Raw genomic sequence first — 16,782 nt, 5'->3', positions numbered from 1 at the left:
ACGACTAGAGGCAGTCGTGACGAGAAGTTCTTGAGGATTTCATCTGAGGTTCAGAGTTATGAGACCGATTGATTTCCTTAAAGGGGATTATCGGGTGTTGCGTAGCACTTTCCAGGGGCAGGTGCGTTATTGCTGGTGAAAATAGTTCGTGAGGTTGTTGATGTGTCGGATAGTGATGGTTCGAACTCTAAGTGGGGGAGAACCGGGTGGTTTATTGAGAGAACCAGAGATTTGTGCAAGAGCGGTTAGGGCTTGAATTCATGAGATCATGGTCATTGGTGATCAAGGAAAGGTGTAGGGCGAGATAATGCATGTGGTATATGTCTGAGAGAAGGATGGGTGTCTCCACGGCGGGTGGTCAATGGTCAGGAATCTAGTGGTGGTCAGAGTCGTTTCAAGTGGAAGGCTCGTAATGATGGTATGGGCAGTTGAGAACTTCTGGGTTGAAATATGGGTAGAAGATTGTCGAGTAGCCAATTCCCGGGCTGGGATGTGTATTCTTGCTTGGATTTTGAGCAGTAGTGGAAAGGGTTTCGGAGGATCATCAGTGTGTTCTGAAGGGTTAGCGCCTTCCTTGTATTCCAATTGAGTGTTTAGATGCACTGAAGTTGCGCATTGAGTGAAATAGGAAATTATTATGGGATTCAGAGGAAATGTATTGTTGTATGTGTATGGTGCTGGGAGTAAGGGAATCAGTGGTAGAGGCAGGACATTGTGATGCTCTGTTAGGGTGTTTCGTGGTTTCCGCGTATAGCATCCCGATTTCAGAGTTATTTAGAGTCTTGGGTTTAAGATGACTAGTGATGTATCATGTATCCATGGTTCTAGTGGGAGCCCTTCGTGTATTGTCATCAAGAGGGATTATTTAAGGAAGTGGATCTCCGCAGAGGTAGGTTCTGTGTTATGGCGGTTGCCGCCAGAGTCTGTAATGCATATCGGGGCAAGTGTGTGTAACTATCTATGATAGTCTTCGGTGCATGAGTTAGTGAACATAATGTGGCGTTATAATGAGAATGAGAGTATAGGGTGAAGCTACGAGGAGCCGTAGTATTCACCAGTCAGAGGGTGTTGTGATGCTACAGGGAGCCGTAGTACTCACAAGTCAGAGAGAGAGAGAGAGAGAGTCGTGATGCTACGGGGAGCCGTAGTATTCACCAGTCAGAGGGTGTTGTGATGCTACGGGGAGCCGTAGTACTCACAAGTCAGAGAGAGAGAGAGAGAGATTCGTGATGCTACGGGGAGCCATAGTATTCGCCAGTCAAAGGGTGTTGTGATGCTACGGGGGGCCGTAGTACTCACAAGTCAGAGAGAGAGAGTCGTGATGCTACGGGGAGCCGTAGTATTTTCCAGTCAGAGGGTGTTGTGATGCTACGGGGAGCCGTAGTACTCACAAGTTAGAGGGAGGGAGTCGTGGTACTATGGGGAGCCGTAGTACTCACTAGTTAGTTGGCGTTGTGATACTACGGGGAGCCGTAGTACTCACTAGTCAGAGGTTGTCGTAATGTTGTGGGAAGCCATAGTACCCACTAGATGGCAAGAGAGTGTGATGATGGAGTGTTCTCCGATAAGTGCATGATGCAGAAGAGTTTTAGGCTTGAGTAGCCCTAGTGTTGAGTTTTTGGAGCCTAGTGATTAAACCAGGGCGAGACTGTGGTCTCCGTCTCTGTCAGGAGGGTCAGCGAGGCGCGCGGGAGAATATGCGCAGCAGACGCCAGAGGTTAGAGCTGAGTCGATCTTCGATTGGATTGTATTTTTTTTATGAGGAAAAGGGAATTTCGTGACTTGCGTGTCACTGGGCCGTGATAGTGGTCACGGGGAGGAAGTTAGTGAAATGTTTTGGATCATGTTATGTGTGACCTTTGGGGGTTCAGCTGTGGGGCCAAAACCTGACCTGGTGCTCGGTATCGAAGATGAATATGAGAAATGAGCTAGAGTTTACCATGGTGATGTCTGGGGACACTTCAGAGAGAGCGAGCGACTCAGACGCTCGAGGATATGTTTCGGGCATGTGTATTAGATTTCGGGGGGAAATTGTGGCCCGTATTTGCCCTTGGCAGAGTTTTCCTACAACAACAGCCATCATTAGTGCATCAGTATGCTGTCCTTTGAGCTGTTGTAGGGAAGGGAGTATTGGACCCCATTTACTGGGGAGAGGTAGAGCAACGTGTGATGGGAAGTACATAGATTGTGCTTCAGACGTCAGAGTAGATACAGCAAGTCAGGCAGAGGTTGTTGACCGCTCAGAGTCGCCAGAAGAGTTATGCGGACAGGCGCCGGTCCGAGCTCGAATTTTTGGTCGGTGACTTTGTACTCCTGAAGGTCTTTCCTTGGAAAGGAGTGATCCGATTCAGGAAGAGGGGCAAGTTGGGGCCCCGATATATCGGTCCTTTTCGGGTGATCGCGAGGGTAGGCAGGGTAGCCTACCGGTTGGAGCTACCTGCAGAGCTAGGTCAGATCCATGACACTTTCCATGTGTCGCAGCTGCGAAAGTGTATAGCCGAGGAGTCGGCAATAGTGCCATTAGAGGATATTCAGGTGGATGTGGGCCTGAACTACGTTGAGAGACCGGTGGCTATTCGGGATCTAAAGATCAAGGTTCTGAGGAACAAAGAGGTGCCTCTGGTGCAAGTATAGTGGCAGCACCGGTAGGGGTCAGAGCGTACTTGGGAGCTGGAGCGCGAGATGCGTGAGCAGCATCCGGAATTGTTTCCAGAGTGAGACTTCGAGGGTGAAGTCTGATTCTAGTGGGGAGAATTGTAACATCCGGATATCCAGGTATGGGAATTTGAGTATTTTTATATTAGGGAAATGAGGAGACTCGGCGAGTTGACGCCTCAACTCGTCGAGTAGGATCGCGTTTTGGGGACCAGTTTAATAAAGGGACTCGACGAGTCAGGTATTTGGACTCGCCGATTCGGCGCTGTCAAGGAAAACCCTAATTGTCCGGGTTTGGGACCTATTTAAAGGCCCTTATGGCCTTCAGTGGCGGCCACCTACACCCTTGAGAGACTCCTATCGAACCAGAGAGCTGAGAGAGTAAATAAGAGCCATTTTGGAGCATTCTTGAGGTGGTTGTTGATGTGTGTAAATTCAACTAGTTTTATCCCTACTTTTTATTAGTAATTTGAGCACACAAAGGCAGTGAACCTGTCTTTAAGTGGTATAGATTGATAAGTAAGGTATCGAACTCAGGGAACGGACAATTAAACTAATAGCTAATTTTAACTAAAACAAATAATAAAAGTAAAGGGTTTTTCTCTAGTTTTGCAAGACTAGAAACTTAAACAAACTAAATTAACTAATTAACTAAAGCAACAACTATTCACCAAATTTGATAAAGATGTTTCTATTTAGGTTCAACCAATTCACTCCTATAGTTATTTAAGTTAAGGTGGATTAATTGCTATTGGCTACCAATGATAATAGTTAGGTTCATGTTCATTACTCCTAACCCTTAGACAATTAACTAATTTAAGCATTGATCAAGTGTTTAAACTAATTAATTCCCTAGATTAATTATTTGGATTAAATAAGATTTGTAATGGTCAATTAAATTATTAATTCAATTAACCTCTTGTTGATGGTTTCTCAAACAAGCTCACACATTAATCTTCCTATTTTCTTATTAATCTTAGTGTTATACTCATTACTTCCAAGCATACGTTTTAGCATTCACATAGACATATGAGGTTAACAATTAAGTGATGTTCATGCAACCTAATTGCCTTCCAATTAACAGAAAATAGTAGTGATTAATACATAAGGTTCTTTAACAAACTTAATTTAATAAATCACCAATAGACAATTAAACAAGAATCAATAATTAAACCATAGGAGTTCTTTGGTATTCCCCAAACAGAAACAAAAACGAGTTTAGCTCATAGTTGCAGTAGAAACAAGCATAAAAACAAAGTTTATGAAAGCAAACATGTTTAATTCCTAAGTCTAAGTGGTAGAATTAACCTAATTGCTTGAATTCTTCCAACTCTTGAAGCTTAGGGTTCCTTAGCGCCTTCTGAACCTTTTAGTCGCAGCTAATCCTTCAAAAATCGCCAGGAGTGCCTCCTCCTGGAATAAGGATTCGTCTTTTATAGATATCCCAAAACAGGGGGTACTCGGCGAGTAGCAGAATCAACTCGCCGAGTAGGTCCATACTTATCCGTCTTGCATTAGCAGTTGTAGTTATCTTCTGGCATATCGTCGTGCACTCGCCGAGTAGGGTCGATCTACTCGCCGAGTAGATCTCCTTCTTTCACTCTTTAATCTTCACTCGCTCTCCTTTTCTCCTTTTTGCATCCAAGCATATCTTTTGGACTGAAAACACAATTCTCAACATCTTAAGTACCTTTTGTCCACATTATTCTCATAATTAATCAAAAATAACTAAGAATATACGTTAAATAATTAACTAATTATGCACATATCAAAATACCCCACACTTGACTTTTGCTTGCCCCCAAGCAAAACTAAATTTTAAACATATTAAAATCACATTAATAACTCCAATCCAACCCAACCATTATGCCAAGACCGTAACGCATGCATTTGTGTCTAAAATTCCTAAAAACCCCCCATACTTCAAATACTCACAATCCTCATAAACATTCGCCCACTCACCCCGAACTATGCTCATTTTATGCAACCCTCCGAATCCATCCTCAGAAAATCTCTTTACCCTCAAGGTATTTTTAATTGAGCAACCCAAGCATACATAATCTAGAATTACAACTTTTCGATACCACTATGGAATTCTTTTGAACTCTTCACTTTCTTGATAATTTGATCTTGGATTTCTTTGAATTTCACCAACTTGTATTGACTTTTGGTATCTTCAACTTTTTGGATTTCTTGGAATTTTGATCTTTTGATCTTCATAATTTGATAGCTCCAAAATTCTTATAACTTTTCTTGCAATTTTTTTTTTTTCACATGTAACTCACTTTTTTTTCACTCAAAACCTACAGCTTAAGCAGGGGCGCTCAATCTCAACCTTTATTGGCTAATGATAAAAACTTTCCTGGATACATTTCAGGTTTAGGCTGCTAAACATATTGCATCCCTCAGGCTGAGCGAGGTCGTGTTTTTGTCCCATGATTTCACTGGAATAAGGAAGCCACAAATGCACTAGAACGTATATAGGCTCAACTAAACATTTGGGTTCTCATGCAATTATTAACACAATTATAATATGGAATCCTAATTTTTACCAAAATTTTCTAATTTAAGACCTAAGCATTAAAAATTAGCCTAAATTAAGATTCTAAGTGTTCTAAGATGTGACTAACCCCCTACCCCACACTTATTTTATGCAATGCCCTCATTGCATATTATAACAACTGAAAATGCAAATAGAGAGAAAGTTGGAACAAACTCCCCTGGGGTAGCAGTCGCTAGGTTGACACTCTCCTCTTCAACTCCTTCTTCTAGTGACTTTAACCATGGGAACAGCTCATCCATGGCACGGGTGTCATACGTCTCGTGTGGTTGATAGCTCGAAAACTCCAAGGAAAAAGGGTTGTTGCACAATCTTCAGTAGTAACTCATAAAGAATGTATGAATGGCGCAGAAAAACTAGCCAGAACAAATCAGAAATTCCTCCCGCAGCAGGCTACTCGGCGAGTAGGCGATTAAACTCGGCGAGTAGAAGTTGACTGACAACGTATTTCGGGCAGAAGCAGATGTACTCGCCGAGTAGTATTAGTGCACTCGGCGAGTATAGCGTGTATTTCCAGAATTTTTAACCGCTGTCTCTCTTTACTCTAGTGTTGATAAACTTCCTAAACAACAACACTTTAATAAACTCTCGATTCGTACGGACTCGATCCTAGGAACAAGACTCCACAAGCACTCATAAAGACTCTCATTCCTCTCTTGACCATTCCTAAATAGCATGCTTCCTAGCTTCAATACCTGAAAAGAAAACTAAAAGTAACACTAATATTCAAACCACATAGCCAAGTTCAACATGTCCACAATTGTCTTAAAACAAACATCATAATAAAACAAAAGCAAATAAAATCTTCATTCTTCCTCGTCCATCCCTGCTCCTCCAGCTCCACTACCTCCTTCTCCACCCCTTCTTTGCATCCTTTCGTCCCAATCCATGATGTAAGGATAGCCGGGTCCCGGTCGCGGGGCAATATGCATTTGTTGGAAAAGATAGTCGAATGATTGATTGGTGTAATTAACCCCTCGCCCTATATCATCCAAGTATCGTCGATACTCCACTTGATTCCACCCCTCGTTATCCTCCACCGGAATCACCGGTGGGTCTTCTCGTACCCGCTCGTTTTTCGGCCTAACCCGCCTTCCCGGCTCCTCGGGGACCGCCGGCTCGTCCTCATTCGGGATAGTAAAAGAATCACCAAATTTTTCCACTATCCGAGCCCTCCTATAAAGTGCAGTGTTGAACGGAGGAGGGTGGATAATCGTTAGCATTTGAGCTTGCGGTAATTCCAAGATCCCAAATGATCGCGCAAGCCGAGTAATGAACATACCCCCATTGATCTTCGAGTTGATTTTTTCCTTAACCGCTCCCTCCGCAAGAAATTTAGCAATGCAATATGGGAGGTTGCAGAAGACATCGGGGGTGATGATACTCCACATATAAAAGATATCAAGGGTGGGAACTTTATCCCCATCCTTTCGCATGTTGATCGTGCTTGCAACGAATCGGTGAATGAGTCGATGGATTGGAGAACGGATATGCCCTTCTTGAGCAGTGGAAGGTATATAGACCCGGTTAGCAATTGTACTCCACCATGTCGACGCCACCACCCCCTCGGGAAGTTCTTTGTGGGTATTCTCCAAGAAGGCTTCAAAGTATTTTGTCATCGACATGTCTTGATCGTAGATGCCCAACCGCCAAGAGAACTCGACCATGCTGCATTGTCGCAGCTCTCCTCCCAAAGAAAACGAAATCGTGTTTGGGTTGTAATACTCACTACCACCTCGGAATGAAATGGTAGCAAAGAATTCCCAACACAACTCCGCGTAGACTGGCTCTTGGATTTTAAACAATTGCAACCAACCATCACAAGTGATGTTGGCATAACCCAAGTTACAATCTTTTACCAAATATGGAGTAAGTTCCTCTTCCAAGCCGACATTACCCATCCATCCCCAATCCACTGCAGTGGGCAAGTGAATTTCTTTCTGTCGCAGCGCTTCCAACCTGTTTAGGGCTCGAGTTTTGGAGGATTTGGAGGTGATTTGTTGGAAGGCTAACCATGGCATATCACCATGGCCTCCTCCATGTGATGACTGTCCTCTCCTTGCCATGCTATCTGCATAAACATACCAAAAAAATAGCAACAAACAACACCCCATAATTAAGAACAGGAAAGTTTTCATCTTTTTGGGACCTACTCGTCGAGTACACGGATATACTCGCCGAGTAGTATTAACATTCGGACAGATCGAATCGGATCTGTGTAATCTGTGTAATAGTCCAATTTTTTCATAGGGGTTTGTTGTAATTGTGTATCTAACCATAGATCTTGAAGAAATTACTCCAAATAACCTCTAATCCATGAGTAAATCAAAGCCCTAAAAATTGGGGAAAACTCCCCAAATCCGAAATTATACCAAATATGGGGAGATATGTGATAAAGATTGGACCTTTCATAAAGTTAAAGGGTAAAGATGTCACCTTGTTGCTTGAATGAAAAGAAAGAGGAAGAAAATTGAATAGATCTTGAAGAACCCTTGAGAGGTGGCTGTGGGAAGATGCTCGGCGAGTGTGGAGATGAAATGTTGAATAATAGTAATTTTTACAGGTTTTAATTTACTGATTTTAAACCGGCTACTCGCCGAGTAGAATGGATCTACTCGCCGAGTAGATACGCGTGTCATGGACATTTGGCTGTAAGCGAACATTTACTCGCCGAGTATAATCGATATACTCGCCGAGTATATGTCTCAGGTTGAAATTTTTTTGTAAATTTGCCAATTTTACTATATTAATTCCTTTGTTTAGCCTTTCCGCCCCACGCTTCCAGTAGAGCTTGTCCTCAAGCACTTAGAGAAGTAGAATAAATGAAGAAGAATGAACAAAACAATATGAAAAATAAAGAAAAGGAAAGAAAATGCAAACGTGAAACTCGGGTTGCCTCCCGAGAAGCGCTTCTTTTGATGGAGTCATTAGCTAGACTCCGCCCCTTCTATGTGTTTGCGATTCCGCACAGCAGCAGCTCCTCCAATCCTTCATTTCGGGGGACTCCTTCTTCATATTTCTTCACTCTATGGCCATTGACTTTAAATGGTGTGCCATCTTTTGAGATCAATTCTATAGCCCCGTGAGGAAACACCGTCTTGACCAAAAAGGGACCATCCCACCTTGATTTGAGTTTGCCCGAGAAAAGTTTTAATCGGGAATTGAAGAGTAGTACTTTTTGGCCTTCATGGATGTCTTTGCTTTTGATTCGTTGGTCATGCCATCTCTTGGTTTTTTCTTTATAGAGCCACGAACTAGAATAAGCCTCATTTCGGAGTTCTTCAAGGGCATTCATTTGCATTAGACGGTTGGTCTTCAATTCTTCCATGTCAAAGTTGCACCTCTTTAGCGCCCATATGCCTTGTGCTCGATTTCAACCGGTAAATGGCATTGCTTTCCATAAACTAACCTATATGGTGTAGTACCAATAGGTGTTTTGAAAGCGGTACGAAATGCCCATAGCGCGTCATCCAATTTATCCGACCATTCCTTGCGGTTGCTTCCCACCGACTTCTCTAAGATACGCTTCAAGGCTCGATTGGTCACTTCTGTTTGTCCACTCGTTTGTGGGTGGTATGATGTGGAGAACTTATGGGTCACCCCATATTTCTTGAGCACCTTGTCCAATTGATCATTGGCAAAGTGTGTGCCACGATCACTAATTAGGGCCTTCGGAACACCAAACCGGGAGAATAGTTTTTTTAAGAATCGTACCACTACCCGTCCGTCATTTGTAGGTAAAGCCTGCGCCTCCGCCCATTTCGAAACATAATCTACCGCCACTAGGATGTACTTGTTTCCTTTGGATGTGGGAAATGGTCCCATGAAGTCAATGCCCCACACGTCGAACACCTCACACACTTGAATGCTATGTTGTGGCATTTCATTACGGGATGAAATGTTTCCCACCCTTTGACAAGCATCGCATTCTTTGACATATTGGGCTGCATCTTTGAAGATCGTGGGCCAATAGAACCCAATGTCAAAGATCTTCTTCGCGGTATAGTGTGCTCCATGATGTCCTCCCGTGGGCCCGCTATGGCAATGTTCTAGCATTCGTCGACTCTCCTTTCCGAACACACATCTTCGTATAATTCCATCCGCACAGCTTCGAAAGAGGTATGGATCGTCCCAAAAGTAATATTTGATCTCCGCAAAGAATTTCTTCTTTTGCTGACTACTATAATCCTTCGGGACGTAATTGGTAGCTAAATAGTTAGCTATGTCTGCGAACCATGGCTCCTCTCCCACGGACACCATAATGTATTCATCCGGAAAGTCGTCTCCCTCGTTATCTTCTTGCAACGCCGGGTTCTCGAGCCTAGATAAATGATCGGCCGCTACGTTCTCCATTCCTTTCTTATCTTGTATCTCTATATCGAATTCTTGAAGAAGCAGCACCCATCGTATTAGTCTTGGCTTGGCATCCTGTTTGGAAAACAAATACTTGATAGCCGAGTGGTCAGTAAAAACAGTGGTTTTAGATAAAACCAAGTAAGGGCGAAACTTATCAAAAGCGTAAACTACGGCTAACATTTCTTTTTCAGTAGTAGTATAATTCTCTTGGGCAGGATTTAAGGTCTTGCTTGCATAATAGATGGGTTGAAAGTGCTTATCAACCCTTTGTCCAAGGACCGCTCCTAGTGCATAGTCACTAGCATCACACATGATCTCGAAGGGTAAGTTCCAATTTGGTGCTATAATGATCGGGGCATTAGTTAATTTTTCCTTTAGAAAGTCAAATGCCTCTAAACACTCTTTAGTAAAATTAAAGGGTGCATCTTTTAGTAATAATTGTGTTAGAGGTTTCGTGATTTTGGAAAAATCTTTTATAAAACGCCGGTAAAAACCTGCGTGTCCCAAAAAACTTCTAATGCCCTTCACATTAGTTGGTGGGGGTAATTTGGCAATGGTGTCTATCTTTTCCCGATCCACCTCAATTCCCTTTTTAGAGACTTTATGTCCCAAAACTATACCCTCCTTGACCATGAAGTGACACTTTTCCCAATTTAGGACCAAGTCGGTTTTCTCACATCTAGCAAGCATCGAGTCAAGATTTGTGAGGCAGTCATTGAAAGAAGATCCGAATACCGAAAAGTCATCCATAAAGACCTCCATGAATTTTTCTACCATATCATGGAATATGGCGGTCATGCACCTTTGAAATGTCGCAGGTGCATTGCATAGTCCAAATGGCATGCGTCTATAGGCGAAGGTCCCACTGGGGCATGTAAAGGTGGTCTTTTCTTGGTCCATTGGGTCTATGGGTATTTGGAAATACCCTGAAAACCCATCTAAGAAGCAATAGTAGCTATGGCCCGATAGTCTCTCTAACATTTGATCTATGAAAGGAAGGGGAAAATGGTCTTTGCGAGTGGCATCGTTTAGCTTTCGATAATCGATGCACACTCGCCAACCGGTTACCGTTCGCGTTGGAATTAACTCGTTCTTTTCGTTGGTAATGACCGTCATTCCTCCTTTCTTGGGCACCACTTGGACCGGACTCACCCATGGGCTATCGGAGATGGAGTAGATGATTCCCGCATCCAAAAGCTTGACCACCTCCTTCTTGACGACTTCTTGCATGTTCGGGTTTAATCTTCTTTGATGTTGCACCACCGGCCTTGCTCCTTCTTCTAAGTTGATCTTGTGAGAGCAGTAGGACGGGCTTATTCCCTTGATGTCGGAGATGCTCCATGCGATGGCTCTTTTCCTTTTCTTCAACACCCGTACAAGTTCCTCCTTTTCCGTCTTGGATAGATCCGAGGCTATAATCACTGGCTTCTGATTTCCTTCTTCCAGGAAGGCATACTCCAGATGGTCAGGTAGTGTTTTGAGCTCCAATTTATTGTGCATAGTAACGGACTCGCCGAGTGCAGGTTTGGTACTCGACGAGTTGGTGGCGGCATTCGCGACTTCTTGCTTTTCTTCAGATGTACTCGGCGAGTAGATCGGGTCTACTCGGCGAGTAGGGCGTTCAGCTTGGTTCTTTATTTCTTCATACTCCGCTCCCTCCAACAGCCTTTCAATCTCTAATAAGTCCTTTTCTGGATCAAATTCTTCTTCCAAAGCTGCAGACTTGCTGGAATCTTCAGGTATGTCTTCTTCCAATAATTCGTCAAGCATGTCGATTGAGAATGCCGTGTCGTCACTACTCCTTGAGTACTTCATGGCTTGGTCTACCCCGAATGTCACTGAATCGTCCCCAACTCGCAATGTGAGCTTAGAATCTCTCATGTCTACGATGGCACTAGCGGTGTTGAGGAAGGGCCTTCCAAGGATGATTGGTACTTGCGGATCCGCCTCCATGTCGAGAATGATGAAATCAGCCGGGAAGACAAATCTGTCTACTTTCACTAGCAAATCTTCACATATGCCTCTTGGGAAAGTAACAGTCTTGTTTGCCAAATGAATTGCCATCCGAATTGGCCTTGGCTCCGGAAGGTCCAGCTTCTTGAAGAACGAGTATGGCATAAGGTTCACACTTGCTCCAGAATCAGCTAAGGCATGAATTGCAGCCAAGTTGCCAAATTGGCAAGGCAAAGTTAAGCTCCCCGGATCACCCTTCTTCTTTGGTAATTTGTTTAGCATTGCGGCGGAGCAATTCTCATTAAGTACTACTTTCTGCACTTCCTCCATCTTTCTTCTGTTAGTGAGGAGTTCCTTAAGGAACTTTGCATACTTGGGCATTTGCATGACGGCTTCAATGAAAGGAATGTTTATTTGAAGAGTTTTAATATGATCAAGAAACTTCTGATATTCCTCTTCCTGCTTCTCCTTCTTGGCTCGGGCTGGGTACGGCATTGGAGGCTGGTATGGTTTCAAGGGTGGCTGATCACTTGTTTTAGCAGAGGTACTCGCCGAGTCCATCGGTCCTACTCGGCGAGTAGGACTCTCAGATTGTGAGTGTTGATTTTCGACTTGTACTTCCGTTCCTTCCGTCTGTGAGTCCTTGTTCGCTTCAGTTCGAATGGGGGCCAGGGGAGTAATAATCTTCCCACTTCTTGTGGTAACAATATTTACTTGCGCGCCTCGTGGGTTGTTCTCGGTTTTGCTAGGAAGCTCACCCGGTGACCTTTGGTTTAGTTGTTGAGCAAGTTGCCCAAGCTGTGTTTCAATGTTGTGGATGGATGCTTGCTGGTTCCTGAGCATTGTTCTTGTTTCTTGGATAGCAGCATCGTGGTCACTATGTCTTTTCTCGGAAGCAGCCACAAATTTAGTTAGCATTTCTTCCAAGCTCGGCTTCTTCTCTTGCACCGGCTCCTCCTTTTGGTAAAAGCCTCTCCCTTTTTGTCTGTACTTCTCCTCCTTGGCCTTCTTGTACTCTTCGTAAGGCAGCCACTCCTTCTTTTGTTTGCGCCAGTCCTCATCATATCGGTCACCGCTTGAATAGCATACTTGTGCCTTTTTGTTGCCGTTCTCATCCAAATCGCAATCTCTAGTGAGATGAGGTCCATTGCAATTTTCGCAACCCACCCGTATGGCATGGATAGTTTGATCCATTTTGTCCATTCTCCTATCCATGGTTTTTAACATGGCCATAACTGCGGATAAATCTTCAGTAGCTGCGTATGCGGTTCCCTTTGTGACATCATTCCTGGGGTTGTGGTATTCTCTAGAGTGTTTAGAGAATTCTTCAATCAATTCTTCAATCACCGGGGGTGGCTTCTTTGTAAGTGGGCCTTGTGAGTCTAGCAACTGCCGGGTTGTGACATTGACTCCATCATAAAAGATGGAAACTTCTTGCTGGCTATTTAGATCATGGTGTGGGCAATTTCGTAGCAGACTTTTGTACCTCTCCCATGCTTCATATAAAGATTCTCCAGCTTGCTGTTCAAAGTTTGCAATGGCCTTCTTGAGTTTGGCTATTTTGGATGGTGGGCAAAAGTGATCTATAAATTCTTCCTTCATTTTGGCCCAAGTAGTGACTGACCCGAGGGGAAGTGATTTGAGCCAGTCCTTAGCAGCACCCTTGAAGGTTACCGGAAGCATCCGAAGTAGTTGAGTTTCGCGGGTTACATTTGGAATGTTGAAGTAATCAGCAACATCATTTACTTCATCCAAATGTTTGTAGGCATCTTCATGATCTTTCCCATAGAAAGGTATTTCCTTGAGCGCAGCTAGGATATGACCTTTTAGCTCGAAGGTAGCAGTTGCGGGAATTGCGGGTTGCACAAGTCCCGGGCCATGGTCGTCGCGCATCCTCTTCTTCCATTCTCCCATGGGAATTTCATCAATGTTAGCCATAGTGAATGCTAACTCTTCCTCCGATTCGGTTTCTTGTTCGTACGTTGCCTCCTCTTCTTCCTCGGTCTCGTATCCAATATCTTCTTGAATTGGTTCCTCAATTGTCAAGGAAGCGCCAGAAGTTCCTGATTTACTGCTCTTCTTTTTCCCAAAAACAGTCTTCAAGTTGGACAATGGTGATTTCTTTGGTGTGCTTGAACTCTCCACGTCCTTCCCTTTGTTTCTTTTCAATGCGGATTCGGGGTCTTCAAACGTGGGTACCAGTGGTGTGTTTGCTCCTCTGGTCATGAGAGTCCTGAAATTAAAAAAAAAGCGTAAAAAGAACAAAAAGATTATAAACAATTAAAAAAAAATTTCTAACTAAACTGTTACTCGCCGAGTAGGTGCGAGTGCACTCGGCGAGTATCGGTGATTTTTCAAAAAAAAATTTCTAAGTTTTTAACCTAACTAAAACAGATACTAAAACCTAATTACCAGTTACTAAATTGCAGTAATTAAACTTTATGCAAGTAAACTCACACAAAGGATCGAAAAAATTAGGAATTAGCTTAATTATTTAGAACCGTTTCCCGACAACGGCGCCAAAAACTTGATGTGTGTAAATTCAACTAGTTTTATCCCTACTTTTTATTAGTAATTTGAGCACACAAAGGCAGTGAACCTGTCTTTAAGTGGTATAGATTGATAAGTAAGGTATCGAACTCAGGGAACGGACAATTAAACTAATAGCTAATTTTAACTAAAACAAATAATAAAAGTAAAGGGTTTTTCTCTAGTTTTGCAAGACTAGAAACTTAAACAAACTAAATTAACTAATTAACTAAAGCAACAACTATTCACCAAATTTGATAAAGATGTTTCTATTTAGGTTCAACCAATTCACTCCTATGGTTATTTAAGTTAAGGTGGATTAATTGCTATTGGCTACCGATGATAATAGTTAGGTTCATGTTCATTACTCCTAACCCTTAGACAATTAACTAATTTAAGCATTGATCAAGTGTTTAAACTAATTAATTCCCTAGATTAATTATTTGGATTAAATAAGATTTGTAATGGTCAATTAAGTTATTAATTCAATTAACCTCTTGTTGATGGTTTCTCAAACAAGCTCACACATTAATCTTCTTATTTTCTTATTAATCTTAGTTTCATACTCATTACTTCCAAGCATACGTTTTAGCATTCACATAGACATATGAGGTTAACAATTAAGTGATGTTCATGCAATCTAATTGCCTTCCAATTAACAGAAAATAGTAGTGATTAATACATAAGGTTCTTTAACAAACTTAATTTAATAAATCACCAATAGACAATTAAACAAGAATCAATAATTAAACCATAGGAGTTCTTTGGTATTCCCCAAACAGAAACAAAAACGAGTTTAGCTCATAGTTGCAGTAGAAACAAGCATAAAAACAAAGTTTATGAAAGCAAACATGTTTAATTCCTAAGTCTAAGTGGTAGAATTAACCTAATTGCTTGAATTCTTCCAACTCTTGAAGCTTAGGGTTCCTTAGCGCCTTCTGAACCTTTTAGTCGCAGCTAATCCTTCAAAAATCGCCAGGAGTGACTCCTCCTGGAATAAGGATTCGTCTTTTATAGATATCCCAAAACAGGGGGTACTCGGCGAGTAGCAGAATCAACTCGCCGAGTAGGTCCATACTTATCCGTCTTGCATTAGCAGTTGTAGTTATCTTCTGGCATATCGTCGTGCACTCGCCGAGTAGGGTCGATCTACTCGCCGAGTAGATCTCCTTCTTTCACTCTTTAATCTTCACTCGCTCTCCTTTTCTCCTTTTTGCATCCAAGCATATCTTTTGGACTGAAAACACAATTCTCAACATCTTAAGTACCTTTTGTCCACATTATTCTCATAATTAATCAAAAATAACTAAGAATATACGTTAAATAATTAACTAATTATGCACATATCAAAATACCCCACACTTGACTTTTGCTTGCCCCCAAGCAAAACTAAATTTTAAACATATTAAAATCACATTAATAACTCCAATCCAACCCAACCATTATGCCAAGACCGTAACGCATGCATTTGTGTCTAAAATTCCTAAAAACCCCCCATACTTCAAATACTCACAATCCTCATAAACATTCGCCCACTCACCCCGAACTATGCTCATTTTATGCAACCCTCCGAATCCATCCTCAGAAAATCTCTTTACCCTCAAGGTATTTTTAATTGAGCAACCCAAGCATACATAATCTAGAATTACAACTTTTCGATACCACTATGGAATTCTTTTGAACTCTTCACTTTCTTGATAATTTGATCTTGGATTTCTTTGAATTTCACCAACTTGTATTGACTTTTGGTATCTTCAACTTTTTGGATTTCTTGGAATTTTGATCTTTTGATCTTCATAATTTGATAGCTCCAAAATTCTTATAACTTTTCTTGCAATTTTTTTTTTTCACATGTAACTCACTTTTTTTTCACTCAAAACCTACAGCTTAAGCAGGGGCGCTCAATCTCAACCTTTATTGGCTAATGATAAAAACTTTCCTGGATACATTTCAGGTTTAGGCTGCTAAACATATTGCATCCCTCAGGCTGAGCGTGAAGCCATAGATCTGGACCCAAAGTGGTCCAAAGAGTCCCTTCCATCCTGCTTTATGCATTCTATTTGGAGTTTTGAGCTAAGGTTGTTATGTAATGAAGGGTTTCACCCAAATGAGCTTGTAGAACCTTGCATGAGTGCCCAAGGTTCGACCTTTTCGTGGTTATTGGCTTTGAGGGAGTTAGATCTATGATTTGGTGAAGCAGATCTGACCTTAGAAGGTCAGACGAGGGTTGTCATGGGAGCAACTCGCCGAGTCCATAGGCAGACTAGACGAGTCGAGTCGGGGTTGCCCCACGTTTCGTTGCCGAGTAACTCGACGAGTAGAGAGGGAGCTCGTCGTGTCTAAGAGGTTAAAAAGAATTTAGAGAACCCGCATGGACTCGCCGAGTCACTCTTGTGTACTCACCGATTCTGGTCAGTGTTGACCGTTGACTTGAGTTGTCTTATGTTGACTTTGGGAGTTTTGGTCAACAGAGGAAATAAAGGTCAGGGAGGGGTAAAATGGTCTTTTTCCCATTACCTGACTAGAGAGGGAAAGAGTAATCGCCGGTTAATTAGAGTTGGGACTTCGAGTATTAGTTAGAGATATTTGCCTTATGTGTTAGGCGGTGGCGAGCCCGAGGTTCGCATGTGCAGATAATTGCTTTCTGATTTCCAGGTGAGTCTTCTCACTATACTTTACCTTGAGTAGGTAACCAGAGTTATGTGACAGAGTATTTGTATGCTGTGTAT

At 42.4% G+C, this 16,782-nt stretch overlaps 1 non-coding gene across 1 annotated transcript; it reads left to right on the top strand.

Moving 5' to 3' along the window:
• The first annotated feature begins 12,971 nt into the window (after positions 1–12,971).
• Positions 12,972–13,078, top strand: LOC145071894 (small nucleolar RNA R71). Its single transcript, XR_013690856.1, has one exon. It is a non-coding gene; the product is annotated as a small nucleolar RNA R71 (small nucleolar RNA).
• Positions 13,079–16,782: the final 3,704 nt, after the last annotated feature.

The sequence above is a fragment of the Lactuca serriola genome, chromosome 8 (genome assembly GCF_051521515.1).
Source record: "Lactuca serriola cultivar US96UC23 chromosome 8, Lser_US96UC23_V15, whole genome shotgun sequence".
NCBI classification, from domain to species: domain Eukaryota; kingdom Viridiplantae; phylum Streptophyta; class Magnoliopsida; order Asterales; family Asteraceae; genus Lactuca; species Lactuca serriola.
This window is presented reverse-complemented; position numbering and strand designations above follow the sequence as displayed.